Here is a 12,616-nt window from a genome sequence, read left to right as displayed (position 1 = left end):
ACTAACAATTGTAACGGCCGAGGCGGATGAGATGCGTGCGCCGCGAGCGCTCCGGACGGCACGTACTCTGACTCTGACTTTGGGCAGGAGTAGAGCAGGAAGAACTGCTGCTGCTCCTTCCACCAGCGATGGATTGAGTGAGTCCGCGGAACTCGCGCTTCCCATCAATCAGAGCAAGATTTCGCGGCGGTTACCGGACTTAGTTAATCATGCGTATCTATTATCCTAAGGACATGTCCACATGCCATCTTTCTTAACTAGTACTAGGCCATGGATACATGAACCAGAGAGAGAGAGAGAGAATTACCATCATAACTCACAGCGGGAACAAATTTCCTTGCATCACTTTCGATTCATTTTATATTGGCATCGTACCATGGAGTGCGGATTGCCCGCTTTAATTTTATTTTCTGCGGCCGAGGAATACATACACCGTATATATGTAGGAGCATGCTAGATCAGCCGGATCGCCAGCCATCAGATCTACGGCATCTACCAGCCGAGCGCGCCTCTACTATTGCAACACGGGTCTTGTTGCAGAATTATTTCTGCAACACATGTCTTATTGAAGAATTTTTTTTTGCAAAAACATTTTTGCAATTGAGGTTTTGTTGTAATTTCATGAAGAATGACATGTAGACCCTCACTTGATGCTTGTCATCCAGGAAAGGTGGCGGACGCGGCGGCGGCGATCCGCCGGTTGATAGTAAGCGTTTCCCATATATGTATGGTGCATGCGCATGCGGATACAAGCGCTGAAACTTTTTTTTTTGAACCAAGAATCATAGCACAGTCGTTCTCCGGTATTTTCATTATATAAATATAAAATGTATATACATGCGAAGTTACATAAAAGTTGCTAATAAGCAAATGACAGTTTTGGGAAGCATCAAATCAGTTAAGGTAAGTGTTGCTCAATCCAAGACTTGATCTTGAGTGCTTCTTGGCTCCCGTCTCAGACATAGACCGTCCTTCTCTAAGGTAAAAAATCCAACCATTAAATTGAACAGGCACTGGGCGAAAAATCTTACCATCATTTCTGATAGACCAAATGCTCCCACAACTCATCAGTGTATAACATCTAGTGCAATCGCATTTGGGATTAGTTGAATCATCAGACATATCTCATCATAACTGGAGGTGCGTCTGTTTTTAGCGGGTAGAAGATTTTTCCAGTAATTAAGTGCAGATGGACGGTCCCCAAAAAGATGTATCATTGTTTCTTCAACATTCTTAGAGCATAAAACATAGTTATATGATTGAAGTTGCATGTTCCTCGTCTTCAGTAAATTTCTAGTGTTGACTATGTCATGAAGGAGATAGAAAAAATTTTATGTCTAAGCACGGCAGAACAATTCCATAGGAGTTCAAAGATTTGATGAGTCTTGGATTGGCCAATGATGGCTTGTACATCTTCATAAGGGTGAAATGTGAAGAGTTCCCTGCCAAGCTCTAAATATCATCATGGTCTTAGAGCTATCTGCTATTTGCTGAATATTAGTTGGGCTACAGGCCCACTTAATAATTTTAGAAAATCCTTAAGGGCCCATGCTGTCAATTGAGTGATGGGAAGTTTAGCCCCATATGGCTAGTTGAGAGAAATGTACACCAACTTATAAGGTGAGCTCTTCTCCCACTAGTATGAGTTGGTGTGAAGGAAGGAGAGGTGTTCCACACGCGCGCTCCTCCTCCGCCGCCCGCCTCGCCTCGCCACGACACGACACGCGCGCGCGTCGCGGGTTGCGGGAATGAGCCAATAAATACGTTTTTATTGTGGAGATGAAAACGTATGTAATTAAACGCGTTTTTATGGAGATGAAACGTCTGTAATTAAATGGCTTTATTGCTAGACCATTCTCTTACCCGACTGGCTATATATATGAGGCACCGCATCTCAGCTCCATGCACTTCACACCTCCACTGCTCCCTGGTCGTTCCTTTCACTGCTGCTGCCCTCGGTGATCCCATCCTGTCTACCGCGTACACGGCTGACGGGAGAGCAGGCCTTCGAAACCCCGCTTCTCCAGATCCTGTACGGGAGAGAGGCGATTAGGTTTTTGGGGAGCGTCTCCTACGCGACTGCTCGCCTTGGTTCAACTACTTCATCTATGTCGACTACTTTAGTGTCACCTTCGTCTTCACCATGAGCACTGACTCCGACCATGCGGCTGCCGAGAAGGCTGTTGCGGACAAGAGGATCGCAGACGAGGCCGACGCCTCCGCTGCTGCTACGGCCGACTGGCCTACTGGAGGGTATAACACATTTACACCGCTCATGTTTACTTTCACGTGTGTAGTACTAGTAGTTTGCATAGATGTTTCTACTATCTGCCTAGTACGTGCGTACATCATCAAAATTCAGTATGTCATTAGCACTGCCTATGTCGTTCATGATTTATTATTGGATTAAATTAATTGAACAATTGCTTACTTTCTCAACAATCCAAAAACCTAATATGTTCAGGCAATTTTCGATCCATGGTTTTGCTGCTGCACTGAAACCAGCCCCATTTACGGGGACGTACTTTAAGCGTTGGCAGACTAAAACCGTTTTATGGCTCATGGCCATGAACGTTTCCTGGGTCGCTGGCGTTACTCCCACGAGAACGATCGGTCCTGAATAGGAGAAGGCGTCCAGGGAGGCCACCATCGTCTTTGTTGGATGTGTTCTGAGCGTGATCAGAGATAAGCTGGTTGATGCATACTTACATATGCGGGTTGCCAAGGACTTGTGGGAGGCGCTCGAATCTAAATTCGGCGCAACGGATGCTGGAAGTGAGATGTATATTATGGAGCAATTCCATGACTACAAAATGGTCGAAAACCGTTCTGTATTGGAACAGGCTCATGAGATACAATGCATTGCTAAGGAGTTTGAGCTTCTCAAGCGTGTGCTGCCAGGCAAATTTGTCACGGGTTGCATTATCGCTAAGTTACCCAATTCCTGAAGGAACTTTGCCACTACTCTAAAACATCAGAGGCGTGAATTCTCAGTTGAGGATGTTATTGGCCATCTGAGTGTGGAGCAGAATTCGAGGGCAAAGGACTCTCACGGAAAAGGGACCGAAGGGACCTCTGTCGCCAATGTGGTGTAGAAGAACTTCCACCCCCACAAGCCCAAGAGGAAGACTGGTGTCCAACAGAATACCGAGTTTAAGAAGAAGGGCAAGAAGACCTTCAAGAAAGATAAGAAGAAGTGTGGCTGTTTCACTTGTGGTTCAGATGAACATTGGGATGCCAAGTGCCCAAACAAGTTTAAGAAGCCAGGACAGGACTCCAAAACTGTCAACATGATTGTGAGCAACAATGAGAGTGGGCCATCTGGGTACGGTAATTTGTTTATTGTATTTTCAGTTTGTCATTCTACCGATTGGTGGATTGACACAGGTGCAAATATTCATGTGTATGCTGACATTTCATTGTTTTCTTCTTATCAGGCCACAAGGAACGGGTCCGTACTGATGGGGAACGACGCGAGTGCTTCTGTTCATGGTGTTGGCACGGTCGGTCTGAAGTTTACTTCGGGAAGGATCGTGCAACTGAAAAACGTGCAACATGTCCCCGCCATCAAGAAGAATCTCGTTAGTGGTTCCCTTCTATGTATAGAAGGGTTTAAATTGGTATTCGAGTCTAATAAAGTAGTTGTTACGAAATATGGACTGTTTGTTGGAAAAGGTTATGAATGCGGAGGTCTGTTCCGTTTTTCCCTCGCTAATTTTTGTAATAAAGTCGTGAACAATATTCATTCGAGTGTTAATGAAGCAGAAGTTTGGCATTCATGTCTTTGTCACATTGGTTTTGGTAGTATGACGCGGTTAGCAAAATTGAATTTAATCCCAAGTTTCACTTTAGCCAAAGGTTCTAAGTGTCATTCATGTGTGCAAGCAAAGCAACCTCGCAAGCCCCATAAGGCTGCGGAGGAGAGACATTTGGCGCCGTTAGAACTCATACATTCTGATCTTTGTGAGATGAATGGTGTATTGATTAAAGGTGAAAAAAGATACTTCATGACACTGATAGATGATTCTACTAGATATTGCTGTGTATATCTTTTAAACACTAAAGATGAGGCTCTACACTACTTTAAAATCTATAAGGCGGAAGTTGAGAATCAACTTGAAAAGAAAATAAAACGAGTTCGGTTAGATCGTGGTGGAGAGTATTTTTCTAATGAGTTTGATTCTTTCTGTGCGGAACACGGAATTATTCATGAGAGGACGTCTCCCTATTCACCTCAGTCAAATGGGGTTGCCGAGCGGAAAAACCGTACTCTAACTGATTTGGTTAACGCCATGTTAGATACATCGGGTTTATCCAAGGCATGGTGGGGGGAGGCTATATTGACGGCATGTCATGTCCTGAATAAAGTTCTGACAAAGGATAATGAGATCACTCCCTATGAGAAATGGATGAAGAGAAGGACAACACTTTCATACTTGCGTACTTGGGGCTGTTTGGCGAAAGTCAATGTGCTGATCCCCAAAAAGTGTAAGCTTGGACCCAAGACTGTGGACTGCGTTAATTTGGGCTACGCTAAGAACAACATTGGCTATAGATTTCTAGTAGTGAAGTCTGAGGTACCTGACCAGAAGGTTGGTACAATTATGGAGTCTAAGGATGCTACATTCTTTGAGGATATTTTTCCTATGAGATATATGCAAAGCACTTCTAGACAGGAATCTGAGGAGACTCATGAGCCTGCCATTCCTATGGATTATTATGAACAAAGACATGATGAAAATCCTGAGGAGTATAACGAGGAAACCCTTGGTAGGGGCAAGAGACAAAGGACTGCAAAGACCTTTGGTGATGATTTCATCGTGTACCTCGTGGATGATACTCCCACTTCTATTTCAGAAGCGCATGCCTCTCCAGAAGCTGACTACTGGAAGGATGCGGTCCGTAGCGAGATGGATTCCATCATGGCTAACGGGACATGGGAGATCACTAAGCGTCCCTATGGTTGCAAACCATTAGGATGTAAGTGGGTGTTCAGAAAGAAGATTAGGCTCGATGTTACGATTGAAAAATACAAGGCTAGGCTTGTGTCCAAGGGCTATGACCAAAAAGAAGAGGAAGATTTTTTCGACACTTATTCACCTATGGCTAGACTGACCACCATTCGAGTATTACTCTCGTTGGCGGCCTCGCATGGTCTTCTCGTCCACCAGATGGATGTTAAGACGGCTTTTCTAAATGGAGAGCTAAACGAGGAAATCTACATGCAACAGCCAGATGGCTTTGTGATAGATGGTCAGGAAAGAAAGGTGTGTAGGTTGCTGAAATCTTTATATGGCCTGAAGCAAGCACCTAAGCAATGGCATGATAAGTTTAATACAACTCTGACATCTATTGGTTTCGTTGTTAATGAGGCTGACAAATGTGTATACTATCGCCATGGTGGGGGCAAAGGAGTTATACTGTGCTTGTATGTTGATGACATACTGATATTCGGAACCAACCTCAAAGTCATTGAGGAGGTCAAGTCGTTTCTGTCTTAGAACTTTGAGATGAAAGACCTTGGTGTGGCTGATGTTATCTTGAACATCAAGCTACTGAGAGATAATGAGGGTGGGATTACACTTCTGCAATCCCACTATGTTGAGAAGGTGTTGAGTCGTTTTGGATATTCGGACTGCACACCATCTCAAACACCATATGATCCTAGCGTGTTGATTCGAAAGTCCAAATGCACGGCTATAGATCAATTGAGATACTCTCAAATCATTGGTTCACTGATGTACCTAGCGAGCGCAACGAGGCCTGACATCACATTTGCTGTGAGCAAACTGAGCCGGTTTGTTTCCAAACCGGGTGATGTACATTGGCATGCTGTTGAAAGAGTTATGCGCTATCTGAAGGGTACTATGAACTATGGACTTCACTATATAGGATACCCGTCGGTACTTGAAGGGTATAGTGACGCGAATTAGATCTCTGATGCTGATGAGATGAAGGCCACAACTGGGTATATGTTTACTCTTGGAGGTGGCGCTGTTTCCTGGAAGTCTTGCAAGCAAACGATCTTAACGAGATCGACAATGGAAGCAGAATTAACAGCATTAGACACATCTGGTGTCGAAGCAGGATGGCTTCGAGATCTTTTGATGGCTTGCCAATGGTTGATAAATCGGTTCTGGCTATCCTTATGAACTGTGACAATCAGACTGTCATCACTAAGGTAAAGAGTTCAAAGGACAACATGAAGTCCAACAAACACATAAGAATGAGATTAAAAGCTGTTAGAAAATTAAGAAACTCCGGGGTGATATCGTTGGAATATGTCCAAACGGCTAAGAATCTGGCAGATCCATTTACAAAAGGGCTATCCCGTGTGGTGATAGATAATGCATCAAGGGAGATGGGTATGAGACCCACATGAGTTGCCATGGTAGTAACCCAACCTATCTGATCGGAGATCCCGTGAAGTAGGACCCGAGAAAACAAGCTAGTGGTTAACCGAGGAGAGTATTTTAGCTAACCCACTCCATTGGATATGCACAACTCTCGGTAACTGTATGGCAGGTTGATTTTTGTCTTAATGTGTTCCAAGGCTTGTAAAAGCAAGATGCAATCCTACAGAGCAATCTTTGGAGGAACAGACCTATATGAGCCTGACTACTGGTCATAGTCTATGAGATTAGGGTGATCTCTAGTAAGTTCATGAACAGGCCAGGAGTGACCAATATGCTCCACCCGAGGGGTCAGCCTTCGGCAGCCTAGTACTGGTAAGACACTTGGTGAAACTTCTTCACGCCAAATTGACAATTCAAGGCCTAGTCCATTGTTCAATTGTGGAGGAGTGTAGCTATTTGTTCTAGGTGGATGTTCAACCTTAACGGGTCTCCACTGAAAAATACTGGTATATCAAAACAGAGTTGGGAACAGAGGACAACACCATGAGACTTTGGGATCTGGTGGGGGATTGCTGAATATTAGTTGGGCTACAGGCCCACTTAACAATTTCAGAAAATCCCTAAGGGCCCATGCTGGCAATTGAGTGGTGGGAAGTTTAGTCCCACATGGCTAGTTGAAAGAGATATACACCAACTTATAAGGTGAGCTCTTCTCCTACTAGTATGAGTTGGTGTGAAGGAAGGAGAGGTGTTCCACACGTGCGCTCCTCCTCCGCCGCCCGCCTCGTCACGACGCGCGCATGCGATGTGGGTTGCGGGAATGAGCCGAGCCGATGCAATGTTTTGCCCGTCAAAATTGGAGAGTCCATTACAGACACAAAATGAATGTGAGACGTCATATTCATTGCGCAAATTAAACGTCCATAATAAATACTTTTTTATTGTGGAGATGGAAACATCTGTAATTAAACGCGTTTTTATGGAGATGAAACGTCTGTAATTAAATGGCTTTATTGTTGGACCGTTCTCCTACCCGACTAACTATATATATGAGGCATCGCAACTCAGCTCCATGCGCTTCACACTTCCACTGCTCCCTGGTCGTTCCTTTCACTGCTGCTGCCCTCGGTGATCCCATCCCGTCTACCGCGTACACGGCTGACGGGAGAGCAGGCCTCCGAAACCCCGCTTCTCCAGATCCTGTACGGGAGAGAGACGATTAGGTTTTTGGGGAGCGTCTCCTACGCGACTGCTCGCCTTGGTTCAACTACTTCATCTACGTCGACTACTTCTGTGTCACCTTCATCTTCACCATGAGCACTGACTCCAATCTTGCGGCTGTCGAGAAGGCTGCTGCGGACAAGAGGATCGCAGACGAGGCCGACACTTCCACTACTGCTACGGCCGACTGGCCTACTGGAGGGTATAACATATTTACACCGCTCCTGTTTACTTTCATGTGTGCAGTACTAGTGGTTTGCATAGATGTTTCTACTATCTGCCTAGTACGTGCATACATCATCAAAATTCAGTATGTCATTAGCACTGCCTATGTCGTTGATGATTTATTATTAGATTAAATTAATTGAACAATTGCTTACTTTCTCAACACTATTGTGACTAGTTTGTAGCTGTAGGAATTGAGTATGAGCCTGTGTGGAAGTCTATGAAAGTATTATACAAGATCCTAAATATCCATAACTTGTTGAAGTCTGATGTATTTTCTATTGCAAAGGAGCAGAGCTCAGGATATTTCAGGCTCAGGCAATGGTTGTTCCCATTGTCATACCATAAGTAGATAGTGTCCCGTTTCCCAGATTTGCATAATAAGTGTTGTTTGAAGTTGTGCAGCAGTTTGATTATATCTCTCCACCAAAATGAACCCACAATTCTGTCACCAGGCGTTGCTTCAGAGTAGTAGGTGTCCCAAATGATTTTAACCCAAGGGATATTTTCTTTGTTGAGAAATTTATGCAGGAACTTCATGAGTAGGGCTTTACTATGAGTAGATATCCAAAATGCCCAATCCACCATGCTTTTTGGAAGGCATACTTTATCACATGAAATTAGAGTTGTCTTGATCACCAGTTCCATATTTTTTGAGAGACAATGCCTCATGAACTTATTAATTTGATTAATCATAGATTTGGAGGTAGCGAGGGTGCTCGTAAAGAAAATAATCTTGCTAGCAAAAACGGATTTCACTAGGATGAGTTTGTCATCATATGATAGAAGGCTTGAGCAGCTCAATAATCTTCTTTCAATTCCGCAAAGCATTGGAACAAAATCTTCAAACATTGGTTTAGTAAGCTCGGTTGTAAACCCGGGTAGGTGATATGCATGGCATCAAGTTGACATACCATAAGTTCAGATAGAGCCTGCATTTTGTCATCAGGAGTATTGGTAGAGATCATTGTGGATTTGGAGTAGTTGAGATCTAGTCCATTGGACTCAGCATAATGGACAAGCAAGTTCTTGATGTGGCGGAGTTTTTTTATCATCAGCAGGGATGACAAGAATTGTGTCATCAACATACTGGATAATAGGGAATTTAGGGGAAGTGACATGGTGGAGTGGAGTTTCAACCACATCAGTGTGCATAGTTTCATTAAGCATAGATTGTAACATATGTGTGGCAAGCACAAATATGAGGGGTGAAACAGGAGCACCTTGTCCGACCCCTCTTTTGCATTGTAACTGTTTCCCTGGAACACCGTTGTGCAGAATAGAGGAAAACTCTCTATAAATCATCTGGATCCATTCCAACCACTTATTGCCAAAACACTTTGCCTTTAATATTTCAAATATAGTGTCAACTCAGCATATCAAAAGCCTTTTAAAAATCCAATTTGTAAGCACAATTTCCCTTTTTTAATTGGTGGCATTGGTGGATATATTCAAAGGACCATGCCAGACAGTCTTGGATGCACGTGTTGTTAAGGAAGCCATTTTGATTTTCATGATCTAGGGAAATGATGGTCTTCTAAAGTCTGTTGGCTAACAGCTTGGTGATGATTTTCACGATATAGTTGAGAAGGGAGATGGGCCTATAGTATCTAAGAGAAGATGTAAAGTCCTTTTGGGAATCAGGGTAATATATGAGTAATTGATTCTTTGCATGTTGATGGTACCAGAGTGGCAATCATTTAAAAAAATCAGCAGCCACAATACCCAAGCAGGCTTGGAGAAATGCTGCATTGAAGCCATTAGGCCCTTGAGACTTGTCACTAGGCATACAGTGGATGATGATGTCTACTAAGCGCAGAGTTCTGTAGGACAAGAGCAAATTTCCCTCAAGTGGATGACCTAAGATTTATCAATTCGTGTGAGGTGTAGAATGAAGATGGACTCTCTCAAACAACCCTGCAATCAAATACAAAGAATCTCCTCTGTCCCCAATACACCCAATACAATTATAAATTGTATAGGTGCACTAGTTCGGTGAAAAGATGGTGATACAAGTGTGGTATGGATAGTAGATATAGGTTTTTGTAATCTGAATAATTAAAAACAGCAAGGTAGCAAGTAGAAAACAACGACAAAAATGATATATCAATGCTTACATACAAGGCTTAGGGTTCATACTTTCACTAGTGCAACCTCTTAACAGTTCTAACATAATTGAATCATATAACCATCCCTCAATGTGAGACAAAGAATCACTCCAAAGTTCTTATCAATACCAGAGAACATAAGATGAAATTGTTGTACGTAGCAAACCACCTCAAGTTATCCTTTCTGGTCAATCTATTGAGTCATCCCTATAAGTGTTACAAACAACCCTAGAGTTCATACTAAAATAACATCATATGATATGCATCAATCAAGTCTAATGCCACCTAGAAATATACTCCAATGTCACCGCAACTATCCATGAGTTAATTATTTGACATGCACCAAACAATTTCATATTCATAATATTCAATCCAACACAAAGAACTTCAAAGAGTACCCCAAAGTTTTTACCGAAGAAAGTAGGACGAAAACGTGTATCAACCTATGTGCCTAGATTAGCCCAACGTCACCTCGGGAATCCGCAAGTTGATTACCAAAATATATATCAAGTGAGTCAATAGAATACCCCATTGCTGCCGCGAGTATCCACATGCAAGACATACATCAAGCATTCTCGAATCGAAAGTATTTGTTCCAACATAACGAAACCTCAAAGAGTAAGACTCAATTCATCACAACAAAGATAGAGAGGGAAGAACACCATATGACCCAACTATAATAACAAAGCTCATGGCGCATCAAGATCGTGCCAAATCAAAATCACGAGAGAAAGAGATCAAACACATAGCTACTGGTACATACCCTCAACCTCGAGGATGAACTACTCCCTCATAATCATGGAGATCGCTGGGATGATGAAGATGGCCTCCAGTGATGATTTGCCCCACCGGCAGGGTGCGGGAAAGGGCCTCTAGATGAGATAACTTCGCTACAGAGGCTTGTGGTGGCAGTGTTGAACTTTTATGTTTCTTTCTGGCGGTTTCCCAATTTATAAGAATTTTCAGTGTTGGTTTCACGCCAGTCGGTGTTACATGGGACCAACGAGCTCAAATGACACTCCTTACACCCTAGGGTGTGTGGGGTGAGCTTGTGACTCCCTTGTGGATCTTTTGGTCCTTGAAGCTTTGGGGGTCTCTTATGTTCCAAAAAAAAATTACTGTAAATTTTGATGGCATTTGGACTTCGTTTGGTATGGATTTTCAGGAAAACCAAAAACATGCAGAAAATAACAACTAGCACTGGGCACTAGGTTAATAGGTTAGTTCATTAAAATCATAGAAAAGTGCACCAAGACCATATAAAACTGTTGTAAACATGGCTTGAATACTTCATAAATTATAGATACATTGGAGACGTATTAGCATCCCCAAGCTTAATTCATGCTCATCCTCGAGTAGGTAAATGATAAAGGAAATAATTTATGAAGTGTGAATGCTAGCATAGTGCATATGTTTGATCAATGATAATTCACCTTTTCTATCATCATTAAGTATCATAAACAGTAGCTCATTTCTCATAAAACTTCTAATGATCAAGTAACAAGCTATTCTCATTCATCAAACAATTACAATTCATCTTATTTTTGGGAAGGGTCTATCTAAGAGATTGTGATTTAGCAAATTCCACATACTCAACTATCATTTAGTCTTCCATGATTGCTAACAACCAAAGCATATTTTTAGAACAAACTATTTCAATCAGACACAGAGGAAGCTAGGGGCTTAATGTTTCGCCTCCCAACATATTTATCTCAGGAACAATGTGAACAATAGTAACTCATGATTACCTATATTCAACTGGATATATGTGCCTGGATCATTCCCTACCACATGATGCTTGCCAAGTAGAGAATAGCTGAGGTTGAAATGAGAATGAATACTATTGACTCTTGCATAAAAGTAGAAACTACTTCCTCCGTAAACAAATATAAGAGCATTTAGATCACTAAAGAAGTAATCTAAACACTCTTATATTTGTTTACAGAGGGAGTAGAAAGTAAAAGTTAGACCCTTCATAGAGGGAAGCATAGGTTGCCATGCACTTTTGAATTTTGGATGTGCAAACTCTTAATGTAAAGGAACGTCACTTTATATTGCCCCTTATGATAGCAACCTTTATTATGCAATCTGTCGCTTTTATTGTGTTGTCATCCCAAGTTCGTACAAAGCTTATTTTCCCTTACAATAAAAGATCATACATCTTTAGGAGCAAAAAGTTTTATTGCTCTGCACCGATGACAACTTATTTGAAGGATCTTATTTAATTGATAGGTAGTTATGGTGGGCCTCATGACAAGAAACTGGGTTTAAGGATTTTTGGATGCACAAGTAGTATATCTACCTAGTACAAAATTTTGGCTAGCGAATGATTATGAGCAAGCACCACATGTAAGAGGATCCATGACAACATGATTTATTTGTGAATATAAACAAACATAACCCATTGTGTTGTCTTCCTTGTCGAACATCAACTACCTGATCAAGCTTGAACATAATTAATGGGGGCTCACAATCATAAAGATGTCCAAGATAGTATATCTATATGTTAAATATCTCTTCCTTCAATATTCTTTCATGAATTGTTCAAGTGGCCAATATTGTGTTTGTTAACTTTCAATAAATTTTACCACTTATACTTCTTATATGTGAAGTCATTACTCCCCATGAGACATGCATGTGAAACATATATAATTTGAGATTTGTGATATTCAATTCATTCAACAATTTACTCTTAGGATATATGTG

Source organism: Triticum aestivum, chromosome 6A, assembly GCF_018294505.1.
Source record: "Triticum aestivum cultivar Chinese Spring chromosome 6A, IWGSC CS RefSeq v2.1, whole genome shotgun sequence".
NCBI lineage: Eukaryota > Viridiplantae > Streptophyta > Magnoliopsida > Poales > Poaceae > Triticum > Triticum aestivum.
Note: the sequence above shows the minus strand (reverse complement) of the source record.